The sequence below is a fragment of the Palaemon carinicauda genome, chromosome 16, assembly GCF_036898095.1.
Source record: "Palaemon carinicauda isolate YSFRI2023 chromosome 16, ASM3689809v2, whole genome shotgun sequence".
NCBI classification, from domain to species: Eukaryota; Metazoa; Arthropoda; class Malacostraca; order Decapoda; family Palaemonidae; genus Palaemon; species Palaemon carinicauda.
Window position 1 is genome coordinate 51,120,940 of NC_090740.1, and position 7,483 is coordinate 51,128,422.

Here is a 7,483-nt window from a genome sequence, read left to right on the forward strand (position 1 = left end):
AAATCTGCTGTCTTTATAAAAAACAAAGGAAAAATACCATTTGGGTCTACACCTCCATAAGCATCAAGGTCCATCAACAGAGCTTTAATCTCACAAGATCGAAAAGCTAAACTAGTTAGTTTAGCCTCAGGAAAACAGGAATGAGGAAGTTCAAGTTTTTCATTACTCTGTTTACTGTCAAAAACATCAGCCAAAAGGGTTGCCTTTTCCTTTGGACAGTGAGTGACGGAGCCATCTGGTTTAAGTAAAGGAGGAACTGTTGCATCTACACCAAAGAGTGCAGATTTAAGGGTAGACCACCATTTATGTTCCTGAGTTGTACCAGAGAGGGTTTCCTTTATGATTAAATTGTACTCCTTTTCAGTTGAGGCATAAACTCTCTGAGCAAAAGCTCGAAGCTGAGTATAGTTGTTCCAGGTCAAATCTGATCTGTTACCCTTCCAAAGGTGATAGGCCTCCTGCTTCTCCAAATAAGCACGTCTACAATCATCATTGAACCACGGTTTGTCCTTCATTCGGTACCTTAGCACACGAGAAGGGATACGCCTATCAATTATGTTGACTAGATTCTCATTCAAAGGGACAACAGGATCTACACTATTATATAATTGTGACCAATTCAAGCACAAAAGATCATGCAAAATCCCATTCCAGTCTGCTTGGGATTTCATATAAATTTTACAAGAATATGATATATCAGGGACAAGCTGCTCAGTCTTCACTAATAATGAAATCAAGGCATGATCAGAAGTCCCGACTGGAGAACCAACCTTACTAGTTATAACGCCAAGGGAGTCAGTGTATACGAGGTCCAAGCAATTACCAGACCTGTGAGTAGCTTCATTTATGATTTGCTCACAGCCTGATTCCGAGGCAAAGTCTAAAGCTCTTAAGCCATGGCGATCGGTAGGAGAGATAGAACTCAACCACTCCCTGTGGTGAGCATTAAAATCACCAACAAAGACAAACGAAGCCTTTCTATCATCTTCTTGTATCTTAGCCATAATGGTAAGAAGACAATCGAAGACAGAATCATCCATGTCTGGATTCCGGTAGATTGAACACAAATAAAAGTTGTTATGCCTGCCACAAACTTTTATTACCTGAATCTCATGACATCCACATTGATAGCAGGACTTATGAGAAGCAGGGTACTCGGTCCTAATATACACCGCCATTCCCCTGGCCCTAGGAATGGAATCACGTTTCAGCATTATTGGCTTCTTAAAACCAGTTATAAGGAGCTCAGATGAGTGCCTCATATTAGAAACCAAAGTTTCTGAGCACAAAAGAATATCATACTGTCTGGACGCAACTGTAAGGTCTCGGATATTTGCATGAAGACCACGAATATTGCAATACAGAAGACGACATTGACGAAATCTAGGACGTACTGGTCCCGGATTTCGCTCAATGTCTCCAGACAGCATAAGAATTAATAGAAATAAAAAAGAGACATCATACTTAAAAACTAGATTAACAAGAATTAAAACAAAAACAATATGTACAGAATAATAATAAAAGTGATTGATGATATCCATAGACTATAGTAAAAAGTCGGAAAAACTGGTCAACATGGAGGAGCCGATACACCATGCAAGGCTAAATACCCTCCAGGATAGCCACTTCAACTGAAGGGAGGACAGTAAGGATGGTTTTGAGAAGAAAAAATCAGAAAAAGGAAAAGACAACCTCTTGATAAACCACCAGGCATCCATGGCCCTTCTATTAAGCCTGCCCAACACACCATTTCAAAAAAACAAGAGGAAGAAAAAAAAAAAAGATAGAATAGTGTGCCCGAGTGTACCCTCAAGCAAGAGAACTCTAACCCAAGACAGTGGAAGACCATGGTACAGAGGCTATGGCACTACCCAAGACTAGAGGACAATGGTTTAATTTTGGAGTGTCCTTCTCCTAGAAGAGCTGCTTACCATAGCTAAAGAGTCTCTTCTACCCTAACCAAGAGGAAAGTACACTGAACAAATTGCAGTGCAGTAATTAACCCTTTGGGTGAAGAAGTGTTAAGTATCTCATTGTTGTCAGATGAATGAGGAAAGACGAGAATATGTAAAGAATAGGCCAGACTATTCTGTGTAAGTGTAGGCAAAGAAAAATAAGCCGTGACTAGAGAGAGGGGTCCAATGCAATACTGTCTGGCCAGTCAAAGGATCCAATACCTCTCTAGTGGTAGTATCTATATAATCTATATACATGTATATATATATGTATATATATATATATATATATATATATATATATATATATATATATATATATATTTATATATATATATATATATATATATATATATATATATATATATAAATATATATATATATATATATATATATATATATATATATTTAAATATATATATATATATATATATATATATATATATATATATAAATATATATATATATATATATATATATATATATATATATATATATATATATATATATATATATATAATCACACACACACTCACACACACACAAACACACATATATATATATATATATATATATATATATATATATATATATATATATATATATATATATATATATATATATATATATATATATATATATATATATCACACACACTCACACACACACACACACACACACATATATATATATATATATATATATATATATATATATATATATATATATATATATATATATATATATATATATATATATATATATATATATATATATATATATTTATATGCATAAAAAATATAATATAAACGAATCATACTAAGTTATGGGAAAGGATACTGTTTTTTAATCAATCATAACTAACTTTTTAATTAACAATAATGCAGTATAATGAGGCAAAGAAGGCTTATTTTATAGATTTAAAAGGGAACATAACTGAATATTCTTTTTTTTCTAAGGAATAAAGGAAGTAAACTGGAATTGATATATGAAAAAAAAGGATAAAATAAGCAAATGAGCAAACCCGTCACTAGAAATAAATACAGCCTTATATTAAGAGTGTTCAATTATGACAATATCACTAATATGGTAAAGAAAAAATACAAAACCGATTACTTTTAAAAATGAGGTAACAAAATACAGAATTTCCACGTCTTAACTTGATATATTGAAAAAGCCTTTGAGCATTAACAACAATGGAGGCAAAACGATGGAGTGCTCTGCATTATTCTCTGATTAAATGCATTATTCATAATATTCATAATGTATGCAAAATGCGATATAATTTTGAAAATAAATAATGTTGAAGACATCCAAAGTTGAAAATATCTCGGTCTCTCACTCACATAAGATTTAGTATTTCTTTAATAGGTTTATCAAATATGTATATGTATATGTAAATGTATGCGTATGTATATATTTATGTATATATATTTACGTGTATGTTTATATATATATATATATATATATATATATATATATATATATATATATATATATATATATATATATATATATATATATATATATATATATATATATATAACGGATTTTGAGCGAAGCAAAAAATCTATTTTTGGGTGAGATGGCCATGTCGTCCTGATGGAAGTTTCTATAGGGTAGCTTCCCAGGGTATATTACAACTACGGCGATATTCCCAGAGAATTTACCTTAAGGTACCAGAATTCTAACTCCTGGAGCGAGTATCCCTCGTGAAAGGGATATCGCGACATATCAGAGGACGTATTCGTGACACGCCACATGGCAATCTGCGCCCCGAACAGAGAATTCGTATCGCAGGGGGCAATTGGCAAGAAACGAATTCGGGAAAGAAAAAGGTGGAGCCGCTCCCAAGGCTCCCTATCTCCCGTTTCGTAAGCGTGCCTGGCGCCAATACTGGTGCCATCTGTATTCCTTGTAGCGTACACGAGGTGCTACAGATACTCTATGTAGGGAGGGGTCCTACAGCCCTTTCTTAGAAAGGCAAGGGCGGGTCCATCAGAACGACATGGCCATCTCACCCAAAAATAGATTTTTCGCTTCGCTCAAAATCCGTTTTTTGGGCTCAAGCCATGTCGTCCTGATGGAAGTATACCAGAGCATTACTGTATCTGTGGATTCTCAGAACGTGCCGTACTCCCCGGAGGTAATTTTTCCCGGTCGACTAGACCTAGAGACCTAAGATGTTACCGTTATACATCTTTTCAACTAACTATAGACCATGTTAGAGCTTCCTGCCCCCTACAGGGAAGAGTCCCACTAGACTCTGGAAAAGTCTCGAAGAGTACATATACCTATGTATGAATACCAGTTAAGCTAATATAGTGGTCTCACCCTATATTAAGTAAAGCATAGTTTGTAAAGAACCACTGCGTCAATATGAAATATAGACTAGTTCTCCGCACAATACTTGTATTGGACAAAGGTTTATATCCGCATAGGAGGAAAACCAATGCAACATAGCTTGCATAAAGGAACAATTCTATTAGAATTATCCCAGATAAGGTACATAGAATGAATGCTCAATTATACCAATAAATTGACACAGGTGAAAGAGACGCAAGGTTCTCAAGAACCAGTTTATTGACAGGCAATAAATAGCCAGGTTAACAACAATTATATATCTGCTACCACAGATCTCTTTAGTTCCTCTACTTGCTTCACATAGTGGCGAAAGAACACTCTGGAAGACTTCCAGCTAGTGTATGAACGGAGATGTTCAAAATCCATACAATTAAAGAAATTTAAGGATGAGGCAACTTTCCTCGGATCGTGACCTGCGTGTGTACTGTCAGGATCCGCTCTGCGAATAAAATATGTGATTTTCGCTATGAGTTGATTCAGAGATAAATTTGAGCCTGAGGTTTCTCCCCTGAATAGTTGACCACCCCTGAAGTCTGAAGTTCTATGAAGATAGACCTTTAGGCATTCTACTGGACATAGAGATGCATCTTCTTTCAGAGGGCAGATTCTCCAGGGACCCCACCTGTTGGTGGGTAACTCATTCTTGGCGAGAAACGTAGGATCCGGAATCAGGTTCAGTTCTCCCCCATCCAGGAACTGAACACGACCTGCCTCTCTCGAGAGGGCTACGATCTCACTTACCCTGGCCCCGGACGCGAGTGCAAATAGGAAAATAACTTTTTGTGTCAAATCCTTTAACGCACACTCTTCATTGCCCAACAGAGAAGCGAAATGAAGAACTTTGTCTAAAGACCATGAAATGGGCTTTGGAGGTGCTGAAGGTCTGAGCCTAGCGCAGGCTTCCAGAACTTTATTAAAGATCTCGTTACCTAGGTCGACCTAGAAGGCATATAGAATGGGTCTTGTCAAAGCAGACTTACACGCTGAAAACGTGTTAGCCGCCAACCCTAGACCATGGAGGTGGATGAAGAAAGATAAGCAGAAGTCTGTCAAGATCTCCTGCGGATTCTTCGCCTTAACAAAGGCCACCCATTTTCTCCAAGATGACTCATATTGCCTTCTAGTAGATTTGCACTTATATTCCTCTAGGAAATCTATGCTGGCTTTCGAAATCCAGAAACGCTTTCTCACCGCTAGGGAAAGAAAATCATGAGCTGCAGGGTCCGGGTTTTCTGTAATAAAGCGCAGACAGTCGACTTCTGGACTCGCTGGGTCAGAACTGGATGTGGTAGCGGTACAAACTTCAGCTATAGTTCCAATGCCAAGGGGAACCACACACTGTTCGGCCACTTGTGGGCCACTATTGCCGCTACCCCCTTGAAGGATCTCAGTTTGTTGAGGACCCTCAACAGAAGATTGTGAGGAGGGAACAGATAAATCCTGGACCATCTGTTCCAGTCGAGGGACATCGTGTCTGTTGCTTCCGCTAAGGGGTCCTCGCACGGGGACACGTACAGGGGCAACTTCTTGTTGTCTTTCGTCGCAAAGAGGTCTATCTGCAGTTCTGGGAATTGATTCAGAATGAAGGAGAATGATCCTGCGTCTAAGGACCATTCCGACTCTATCGGTGTGAACCTGGATAGAGCGTCCGCTGTCACGTTGCGGACTCCTTGAAGGTGAACTGCCGACAGGTACCACTTCTTCTTTTCCGCCAATCGGAAGATGGCCAACATCACCTTGTTGAGAGGTGGTGACCTTGATCCTTGTCGATTCAAGCATCTCACAACTACCTCCCTGTCCATCACCAACCTTATGTGGATCGAGTGACGCGGGGAGACTTTCTTTAAGGTAAGGAGCACTGCCATATCTTTTAGAAAGTTTATGTGAAAGGTCTTGAATAGCTTTGACCAAGTCCCCTGGGATTTTTTTCCGATGAGAGTGACCTCCCCATCCCTTCTTCGAGGCGTCTGAGTGAATTGTCACCGATAGGGGAGGTGGCTGAAGAAGGACCGACTTCTTTAGATGTCTGGCTTGGGACCAAGACCTGAGAAGAGTACTTAGCCGAAGCGGAACTGGTCTTCTCAGATCTCTTCGTGCGTTTGATGCATAACTTCTCCAAACTCCGGTTGCATCCTTTAGCTGTGCTCTTAGCACTGGGTCTGTCACCGAAGCAAACTGGAGAGAGCCCAGTACCCTCTCCTGTTCGCGTCTTGATATCCTTTCAGAATCTAGAAGTCTCTTGACAGAACCCGCTATCTCATTCCTTTTCTTCGCCGGGATGGAGAAACGGTGTGACAAAAGGTCCCAGGGGATTCCCAGCCACTGGAACTTTTGAGATGGAGAAAGTCGAGACTTTTTTCTGTTGATCTTGAAGCATAGGTACTCTAGGAACTGGATCACTTGACTGGAAGCTTGCAAGCATTCTGTCTCGGATGCTGCCCACACCAACCAGTCGTCCAGGTAGGCTACTACCTGAATTCCCTTTAGGCGTAATTGTCTGAGAGCTACGTTCGCAAGCTTCGTAAAAATCCTTGGGGCTATGTTTAGCCCGAATGGCATGGCTCTGAAGGCGTATATTCTTCGTTGTAGCCTGAACCCTAAGTAGGGGGAGAGTCGACGGCTGATTGGAATGTGCCAATAAGCGTCTGACAAGTCTATAGAGACGGAATATGGCCTCTTGGGCAGTAAGGTCCTTATGTGTTGCAGTGTTAGCATTTTGAATTTGCAATTCACTATGAACTTGTTGAGCGGCGACAAGTCTAGAATGACTCTGAGCTTATCCGAGTCTTTCTTGGGAACACAAAACAGCCTCCCTTGGAATTTGATGGACTTCACCTTTCGGATCACATTTTTCTCCAACAGTTCTTGAACGTAATCCTCCAGAACGGGGGTGGAGTGTTGGAAAAACCGAAGGCACGGGGGTGGAGTGCTGTACCAGCTCCAGCCCAGTCCATTCTTGAGTAGGCTGTGGGCCCAGGGATCGAAGGTCCACCGATCCCAAAATTTCAGAAGTCTCCCTCCTACCGGTATCATCTCACTTGGACTGCCGTCCTGAGGTTTTGCCTCCCTGACCACGACCACCCCTGAATCCCCTTCCCCTTGAGGGGCGCCTAGACGAGCCTCTGGCTGCTCCTCTAGGCTTTGTTCGAAAGGAAGTAGACTGC